Source organism: Dermacentor andersoni, chromosome 4 (genome assembly GCF_023375885.2).
Source record: "Dermacentor andersoni chromosome 4, qqDerAnde1_hic_scaffold, whole genome shotgun sequence".
Taxonomy (NCBI): domain Eukaryota; kingdom Metazoa; phylum Arthropoda; class Arachnida; order Ixodida; family Ixodidae; genus Dermacentor; species Dermacentor andersoni.
The window spans coordinates 45,657,330-45,667,699 of NC_092817.1; the positions used below are offsets into that span (position 1 = coordinate 45,657,330).

Sequence of the window (10,370 nt, forward strand, 5' to 3'; positions counted from 1 at the left end):
CCGATTCCTAGCCCATAACATAGCGTGGAGAAGAGAGAGAAAGAGAGAGAGAAATAGAAAAGAGGAAAGGCAGGGAGATAGCTTGGTCAAAGAGAAAGCCAATGTATTAGTACTCCACACACGCTGTGAACTTTTACATCTCCTGGCAAAAGCCCCAGTGGAAAACACAGAAACTGTTAGTTGTCTTATTTTAATGTATGTTACTTACCTATTTATTTATTTATTTATTTATTTATTTATTTATTTATTTCATTACACTAAGGGTCAGAGGGCATTACAGAGGGCATTACATTCGATAAAGTGGAAAACGAAAAATAACAGCTGCAAATTTGTATAGAGCTAGAAAGAAAAGGGGAAAGGTTACATCAATAGAATAAAGGTAATTAACAATAAATAGCGCACAGTACATGGAGGAAAAGAAAAACAAAAGAAAGGAAACCACTGAGCATACGAAGCATAAAGATATCTTATCAACAAATAAAGAAAACAAAAGAAATGACACTGAAAGCAATAATAATGCCTACAGAACAAGATTGGTGGGATAAAAAGAAGGCCACGCAAAATTAAGAAGGATGATAGTGCTACAATCTCTCATGTTTATGACAACAGCAGGTTAGTTAAAGAAGCTTTGAACTTAGGATTATTAGATAGTTCGACGACAGATCGAGGAAGGCGATTCCAACTTGCTGACGTACTGGGGATGAATGCGATGAAAAAATGATTGGTGTGGCATGAAGGAATATACCAACCTCATGACAATGGTCTATGCGAGCTAAAACGTAACAAGGGAGCGTTATCAATTTATTCTTAAGAATGGGATTGTCATAATATATATTATGGAACAGGCAAAGGCGGAATATTTTTCTACGTTGGGTTAGCAATGGTAATGATAAGTTTGCTTTCATAGTAGTGACGCTGGAATTGCGGTGATAATTAGAAAGAATGAAGAGAGTCGCTCGGATCTGGATAGATTCAATTTGATAGATGAGCGTCTCTTCACTGGGGTACCAGATAGATGCAGCATATTCAAGTTTATTACGAACTAACGATTTATAAAGTACACACTAAACATTTTTACGCCCTTATGGGTGTTAAGAGGGGTGCTTTCTGCATTTACACCCCTGTCCACACCCTTTTAGCACCATTTTCGGTTAAAACACCCTATCACAAGGGTGTACACTACACATAGGTGCGACTTTGCTAGAAGAAGGGTGTTAAATCGACGACTGAAGGGTGTTGAACGCATTGATGCATAAATCTAAGTAACGTGTACACGTCCACGCATTGAGCAATGTGTGTAGGTATTGCATTTTTAATGATAAAGCATTTTATGGCCTTTCAGGTAGGAAAGATGGCGTTCTCCGCAACAACAATCCATACGGGACCCTGCTCATGTCAATCTTGTCATTTCCCTTGAAAGCATTCAGAAAGCATGCATTCAGAACCGCGCCGCCCTTTTATTCTCTCAAATTATTCACGTCATTTTAGCGTCACGTCCATGAAAAGAACACTAGGTCAACCTGACCTTTGGTTACGTCGTAGGTACCTTCGTCTGTGTATTTTTCATAGAATATGGTACTTTAACCATTCTCTTAAAGAAAATATTTCACCACACCAAGTTGTATCTCGTCTCGCATCGACCATCAACACAAAATTGATGTGCCATTCTTCCTTTTTGCCAAGAACAGCCGCTGAATGGAACCGCCTTCCCGCCTCCACAGTCTCAATTTGTGACACCACTAATTCAACATCGCTGTTCAAAGTGTCTTACAGTTTAATTTTCTATTCTTGCCCTGCACTGCAAATATTGTATACTTTCACCCCTTCTTTCTGTTGTGTCTACTAGGCCTTGAAAGTATATTATACATACTTTCAAGGCCTAGTAGACACAACAGAAAGAAGGGGTGAAATTGCGGCATTATTGCATTATTTAACCATAATTGCTCATAATTAACGTTGTTCTATTTACTGCCTTCTGTATCACTACTGACGTCATACAAGACGCTGATGACGTCACATTTTATTGCTTTATTATACAAAGCAATAAAATGTGACGTCATCAGCGTCTTGTATGACGTCAGTAGTGATACAGAAGGTAGTAAATAGAACAACGTTAATTATGAGCAATTATGGGTAAATAATGTGAATTAGGGTGGAATAAATTCGGTTAAGGTTCGTACAAACTGTAGCAAGGTGGATTACGGCAGATGAAGGTAGAATTGTGAAGACACGTGACAATGTATGACGTATCACGGTCACGTGATAATTGCAAGTGTACATCCATGAAGTGATTAAGTTTTCGCATTCCTAAGTGGCTGTCGATCTTTTTCTAGGATTCTGATGTTACTGGCATGACGGCCACTCCAAAATGCATCATCAAGAAAATGTACGCACTTTCACTTACAATTTAATTATCACTATATTTTGTGCTCACAATTATATTATCATGCAATTAAACACTTCTAAGACTAACTGCAGTAGCAGAATGAAAACGCGCGAGCAGCTTGCACAATTCTGCACGAATATTTCGGTGCCCTTAAAAGCCCAACAAGAAGTGGCGAAATTAAAGAAGCTGTCTGGATACATTGCTGAACAAACAGGGACGTGCTATTAGACGAGCCTCTGATGTACAATGGCATCAACGTACAATTTGCTTGGTGAAGCCATAACGAAGACATTTATAGCGGCGAGATCACGCTGGAAGTTCTCAAATCCGAATCTCCACGTATCTTGCGTAAGTTATTCAGAGTTTTACTAAGCTACTGGTCTGCCTTCTAAGCGCATCCTCGGACACAGTTTGTAAGGCTCAGCCTATATATTAGGGGCTGGTGTCGTCAAAGCTGTAATTGCTTATCCACAGCATATGCTTTTACAAACGCATTCTTCGGTCGCCTCATGAATGCTTACGCGTCGCTGTCGCACGACCAAGATGTGAGGGTCTTTATCGAGCCAGGATATCGCTGTAACTACGCTGTGACCTCGCAAGTTGCTTCGTTTGGACGCAGCGAATAATATAATCGCACCAGCAGAAGAGCGCCGATCGTCTCGCTCACGGTCCCGATTTGTGTACTGTACCCTCAGTCATGCAGCGCAGACTGCGCCCCCCCCCCAAAAAAAATATGCTCGGCACGAACCGTAGTAGCAACTACCCGCCTCACCGCTCTTGTTGGAGACCACAACGAAGCAGCAGCTAACAGGCGGCCATTCGAGCAAGCAAACCTGCCAGAACAAACGTTCAATTTGCGCGCCCGCCCCCTGCCCAATGAAAAGCGACCGGAAGTGACGGGACGACGCTGTACGGCCCCGCACACTCTCAAGTTCAACAAATGGCCACAGAGGGCGAAAAATCAATCGAGGCGCGTTTCAGCGTAAGCGCGCAAGTGGAGCTACTGTAATTTGGTCGACTACTTTAATTTGTGCTTTCTCTGCTAGGGGCGCTGAACATGCTGAATTTTTTAATTTACACAAACCATTGACATGAACAATCGAGGTGTCTAAGGATGCTTTTTTACCTCAGGCAAATAGGCAGTTGATTTTTTAAAAATTTGATTGTTGAAGCTGCTTTTTAGTCATAGCGTCAAGGTTTTTGTGCTCGATTAACCACCGACAGCCGACAGCCTATTGGTATCGATGTGTTTCCTGGCCGTTGGCGTTCGAATACTACGGCGGTAAAACATTTTCGAAAGCATGCTGGTCTCGTCTGCGAGTCATTACATAGACTTGCTGTAAAAAGGTCTACTCTTGGCAAAGAATAGTGCCTCATTTTGTTTAGGCGTTGATTATCATAATGAATGCGGCGGAGGTTGAGGGAGTACGCTTGAAGGTACGTTTTTATGCCGTTGATCTCCATAACACCGCAAGTACGCAAACCGATGTCACAGAACACCCGATGCATCATTGTGTGTTCTCCGTCATCGCTTGTTTACTGTATGCCTACTAATTCTTCATTTCTTCAAGTGTTGTATCCTCCTTTTGTCCTTGCTCTCTTGTGCTTCACTTACAGTATGTCGTTCCGTCAGCTGTAATGCGCATTTGCAAAACCAATACGTTTGATGAGACGCAGTGGTTATCATAATTTCACTACACGTGTATTAAGCTGGCACATATGGTTCAGATACAGATACCTGTATGCGAACTTGCACGACGTTGATGCGGAGATTAGGATAATTATGACACCCGTAAGGAAGAGGCAGCTGACGGCCGTATAAGCGGTTGCGTTCTTTCCGCCAAACTACCCGGCCTGGTAGTGCTGTAAGGATGCTGTATAAAAGTGACACGCGGTGACAGGGAAATTATTATACTTAGCAGCCGACCGTACGTTTTGTAGCTTAGGTCTTCTTTCTTGTGCGTTTGTGCTACCCTTATTAATGAGCCATTTCTTGACTATGTAACCGCGTTTGTGTGGATGCGTAGACGTGTGCTTTTTGTTGTACTTGTAAAATGCAAATAAAATATTTTCAGGCTTACTCAATCTTTGGTGTCGTGTGCATTTATTCCAGTCGAGGCCATCGTGCCATCTGGAAACCGCATTCTGTCAGTAGCCCTACACGAAATGCAACAGCTGGAGCGCGGCGGCACAATTTAACTCAGGGTAACGGCGGCGTAATAAACGAAAAACCGCTCGGGATAAAAGTCAGTTTAGAGTGTGCCTTAACTCGATATGACTCAGCGCTACATGTATTCTGCTGCGCCTCGATCGTGCTCCCGCCAGTTTGGTTGCTGTGTGGCAAACGTAGCGCCAAACCCAGTAAAGCCACAGACACCTGGTAAAGCGTGTGCAAAACCCCGTTTCCGTTTCCTGTTGTACAGCGCCACCTGTGGTCGCATACTTTAGTTCACGACGCCACCGCTATGCTTATTTCCGTAGCACTGTGGAAGGTACAGTTTCCCTTCTCTAAGTTTGTATAGGTGTTCTGTGGCTGTACAGTCACTTCGGCGCGCGGCACGATGGGAAGGCGGAAGCTACGCCATTATTGCATTCTTTAGCTACGTGAAATGCGTTCGCGTCTCGCGCTGTGCGACATAATTTTAAACGTGTGATTAGTTTTGTGCGCGGTGTAGAAAAAGGTGTGGCCCGTGCTTTGTGTATTACTCGTGCTCCACTTCAAAGCAAAGCGTTCGTACGCACTGGAAGATGGATCCACGGACGCTGAGACGAGCAGTTGCAACGTGCCCTGTGTCGGCGGTCGGTAGTACTGCCATAATGGAAATTTTCAGGCAAGTGCCCATTTATTTGGTATTTCCTTGGTTTGTTACGTGTTTTTGTTCGCTCTAGAAGTATCTTACTGTGATCTCGTAGCATAATTCACTAATGTAAGAGCAAGAGCAGCTGCACTCCTAGTAGGGCAAGTTAACTACCTCGATCGCGCCCCGTCTTACATCGGGCGTGATGCGCCTGCATAGTTACGCTTTTCTCAGCGCTTCAACGTTCATAGATGTGCTTCTTTTGTGCGTTCAGCGCGGCTTCTTGTAATACGGTCGCTCGCACTTAAGTTAAATGTGGTCGACCACTTTTGCGTCGCGTAGAAAAAGGACGACTGACTTTGACACCTTTCGAAAGAACTGGCACGGTATTGGTTCTCCCTGATGCGGTCGCGTGCTGCTGTTGCTGCTTGCCGGGCGCCTTTAACATGTTTTCGGCTGGCTTTGTCTGTGCGTGTGTGCGCGCTCGCGCTCGATTCGTGTGTGTGCGTGCGCTCAGCTCAGCTCGCTTTGTGTGTGTGTGTGTGTGTGTGTGTGCATGCGTGCGTCTTGCGCGCGCATACATGCCGGTTTGTATGGGCCGGCGTGCTTGCGTGTGTCTAGTGCGTACGTGTTTTGTGAGCGTGTTTCTGTGTGGGTCACTGTGTGTGCGTGCACGTGTTCGCGTGTCTGCCTGCATGTATGTGTGATTGTTTGTGTTTATCAATGTGCGCGTGCGTGCCTTTGTGTCTGCGCTTTGAGAGTGCGTATATTTGTATGCGCGCGAGTGCGTTTTGTGTGCGTGCGTATGTATTGCATAAGGCCGGTAGAGTTTTACTCGCAATAAAACTCTTCCAATTTGGTGCAGCGAGTGTTGCCGCCTGAAAGCCGAGTTTGGTTTCAAGCCAACCTGGACAACTGCTGTATGAGGCGCTGTTTCTCAGGAGGATCAGTGGGAAGGCGTCAGGTATACGCTTCCTCCTTTTTCCCGCCTCTGCCCTGATGAATCGATATCCTTGATTGTTATTCTAAAAGAAACGTTACATCCAGAGCACAAATAAATGATTAAGAAATATGGTAGTGTGTTTCGCCATTACACTAATTCTGATCTTAAAGACGTGAATTTCCCATTAGCCCACATTTCCGTTGATGCATACAACCGCTGAAATTGTGAGCAGCAGGTTATTAAGACCCCCCGTCCTACGTATATAGCAATTGTCTTCAGGAGCTTTAATGAATTCTGAAAATTTGAAGTGTTGTTGCGCTTTAGAGGTATCATATGCAAGCTTTAGGTCTCTCCGGGTAGTTTGCATGCTCTTCGAGAGCTGTCGCCTATAGCCCTATTGAAATTCGTAACCACAGTTTGGAGCACTAGGGAAGCTAGAAGGCTTGTCCTGGATCTCGAGAAAGTGTTTAAGCTGGAAGTGTAGGTTGAGGAGTTTAAGGTTGGTCACACGAAGGCTTTTTATGCCTTCGCAGTAGGAGTGTCAAAGGATAAAAAATGCAGTGTGTCAAGCGTGGGAAGCTGCTTATGTGGTAGAGGCTTGTGCGTGTGTGTGTGTGTGCGCGCGTGCATGCATGCGTGCGTGTGTGAATTCGCTCCTCACAAGGGAGTGTGTGTGTAAGTGAGCTACTTCTTTGCTGGTGCTATTTGCCAAAAATTGGCAAGAAAACACAATAATCAATATAACTTGAAATAATAAGGTATGCAAAGCATGCTGGCACAGTAGCGACAGCAGCATATGGGCATACAAACATGCAGCTGTGTGCAATCTTAATGCATGACTGCAACATCTGGAAGGAAGCTTGCTTCATTTTTAGTAAGCAGCGCAAAGTCCATATTTTTTTCTTTTCTCGTGCAAACCAAAACGAGGCCCATTACCAGTGATCTTGTCTTTCATTCTAATAGCATTTGTTTAGCTTAGAGTGTTGTTTCTCGCAGGTCATGCAGATGATAGCATCAATTTCACAATGCCCAGCCTTGGTGCCCTCCATTAAGAGCAAGCCACTTGCGTTCGCCTTCAGGCAGATGGTTGATGTCTTCTAGGAAGCAGTTGGGAAGACTACATTGTAAGTAGATATAGGTGTGTAGTTTAATATAGTAAGTCAAGTTATAATTTAAAACTCTGAGGCTCTTTGGCGACCTAAGCTTGATATCATATGCAGTTGTGTGTGTTTTTAAATATTGCCGATTGTAGTGCATACTGCAGGTATGACTGTTGATCCAAAGCATACACTTGCATTTTCTTGATGGCCTTTCGTAATGAGGATTTTCTTTGTGCAAGAATATTCACAGATGGGGGCATTCCAGCATGATATTCTTTATTGTGCATTCAGTGCTAATTTCGTATGACCTTCCTGCTACCAATGTTTTTGCAGGAAAGGAATATTTCCTTACTCTATGCAATGAGCTTGTTATTTGCTCGTTGCATTACTTGTCTACCTTTAATTTAATCCCGCATAATTCTCAAAACCTTAATATTTGAGCTGTTTTTATTTCAAATACAATATTAACATGCGCCGGATTGCAATCTAGACTGCAAGGGATTTGAAGAAACTACAAGAAACTAGGACCTCTCATGGGTGTTAAAAAACATTTCCGCAGGCATTGCACCTATTTCTTGTACTGAGCTAGCTGCTCATGAAAATTGCAAGCATATGTCATTTCATACAGTTTTGCAGGATATAGCAGGCCTATCATTGTTACTAAGCACAACCTTTCCTCATTTGCATCATGAAAATCTGCCTCAGGCTTAATTTGGGACAAGTCTTGAAAAATGAATGCTTCATAATTTTGAAACTACACAAAGTATTGGTTGGGGCTTGGCAGTTTTCAGACTTGACCATGTTGAACCTAGCCATTACAAGACGAGAAAAAAAAACATGCACAGGAGGACTCATTCAATCAAATGCAATGCTGTGGTCATTTTCCATGTGGCAAAATGTACTTTTAGGCGGGGGAGTGCAGGTAGCCAATTTACAACCATTGCGACTCATGCGGGTAGTGGCAACACAGGATGAGAAATGGTTGTGGCTCTGAGGTTCATTGAATAAGTGAACACTTATATACAATCCCTCCCCACCCCCCAAGTGAAGGGTAACCGTGCAATATATTTTGGGCGGTAAAGATGATTTTTTTAGGAGACAAGAAATTTCAGGCTCTAGTTGAGATGCTACACAAAGGAGGACCATGTATGTATTCACAGAATAACATAAACGGCCTAGGAGGGGTATCACAGTTTAGAGCATGAAGTAGAAAGTGGGAGCATGACGAAGGATCATAAGTTTATTTAAACTTATGATCTTTGAGAATACTACTTGTCACCGTTTGCCAAGCTAACCTATTGAAAGAAAGGGGCCTGCTCTAAAAAAATAGTTAACACATGCTAAATTTTCAAGGAAAGTATGCCGAACTGTCAATTCTTACTAAATTAGTAAATAAGAAATACACAATAAATTTTAGGATACAGAAAGGGTCTAATAAACTGCATTGGGGAGTTGGAGATTGTTGGGCTGGATGCATGTATTGCAGGGCAAATGATAATGCCAGTGGGGGTTCCCTCATTTTCATTTTGTGTGCACTCTCTGTAAAATTACTCTTTGTCTCCTAGTGTAATAATGTGTAAAGACAGCCGTTTTTTAATGTCTTGTGCATGTCAGTCTTAATATGCCATATCCCGTAAGGTTCTCAGCTGCAGTACTTATAAAGTGTAATGCAGAGATATATTCCACATTTCATGTCAATTTTATATTAAGGTCACATACACACTCTTGGACAAATTGCTGTTGTTGAGAGATGTCATTGGTAGTGTCCTTAAATTTTATTCACTCTTATTTTCTATGGTGAAAAGGCTACTGTAAATTTATTTGCTTTTGCTGCTGTATGTGCCTTGTATTCACAGTGACATAGTGGTTTAGTGTTCACAGTAAATGCAATTCCTAAATTTGCAAAATAGAAATTTCTCCTACCTTTCAGCTGTCTTGCCCAGTTGCCTGAGCTGTTCATTGTTCCCAGTCACATTAACTAAGTTTGTTACTTTCAGGAGCTTGTTGCCTTATCAAATTTTCCACAGTGCACATGTGCAATTGCACAGACTGAACTCTCATGATTCTCTTCTTATTTTGCTAATGCAGGATGCAAGATTCCAGCAATGCCATGCGCTGCATTTATTCGTCAAGATGCTCAGAGAATGGAGTCCCTGCACCTCGTGGTGAAACGTGAACATTTTTTTTCTTTTGGAAAGCTAAACGTCATTTGCTGTATCAATTGCATTCTTGCAGCTCAGATGTGTACTATATTTTTTCTCATTTTGAATAAATTATTATTCACTGTTCAGTATAAAAATGACGTACAGTGTGAAGGACAAGGACTGCGAGAGACGACATACACTGCGCTGACTTCCAACAATATTTTATTGCGTTGCCACATCGTGTGTTTATACACAAGGGCCATGCGCAGAAAATGAAAGGCAGTCACAAGGGGCGTTCCTACAGCAAGTCATTGTACTAAGAACATGGTCACTAAAAAAAAATCACAATTTCTATCTGTGGAGATACAAGACTTCACTAGGGGTCAGCGTTATAGAGGGGGCACTAACGCACACACTACCCATTTTTCTGTTGAAATAAGCATCAATAATGTACCGGGTGAGCTGTGTTTCGCTAAAACTTGCGTATCTTCAAAGAGGGGCATGCAGCGGCAGTCCCGGCAATGAATGCCCAAGTGGCCTTGAACAGTGTTATGGACGTTATAGTGCACTTTTAAACGATCATTTAGGCACCTGCCTGTCCGTCCAACATATTTACTGCCTCAAAACGGGAATATGGTAAACCACATTCGTTACACATATCGCAAAACGTTTTCTGTGCCCGACAGAGCAAGAACTCTGACACGATTTAGGCGCGTTTACACGCTTACAGAGCTTTGCCAGCTTTTCCGGGGCTGAGAAAAGGACTGGGATTCCTGTAGGTTGCCAAATCTCTTTTTAGCCTATCGGAGACATCATGCACATACAGTAGCACTGCGAACCAGTCTTTCAACCGGCTGGTTCCTTGACTGAGTGCGCTCATCACGTTTTGTGCCCTTCAGAAGCTGTTCTGCTATGGCTGAAATTAAGGCCAAAGGGTAGCCAGCCCAAGAAAGGCGACAACCTGTGCAGCAAGACTATCTTGCATTTCATGTGAGCAAG

General features: G+C 43.0%; 1 long non-coding RNA gene across 2 annotated transcripts; it reads left to right on the forward strand.

The window, feature by feature from the left end:
- Nucleotides 1–4,913: 4,913 nt before the first annotated feature.
- LOC126537045 (uncharacterized) lies at nucleotides 4,914–9,657 on the forward strand. Of its 2 annotated transcripts, none has more exons than XR_011893594.1 (3): nucleotides 4,914–5,217; nucleotides 7,124–7,251; nucleotides 9,316–9,657. It is a non-coding gene; the product is annotated as an uncharacterized lncRNA (long non-coding RNA). The 2 variants fall into 2 exon arrangements; XR_007600740.2 differs by lacking the exon at nucleotides 4,914–5,217 and adding an exon at nucleotides 5,577–6,148.
- Nucleotides 9,658–10,370: the final 713 nt, after the last annotated feature.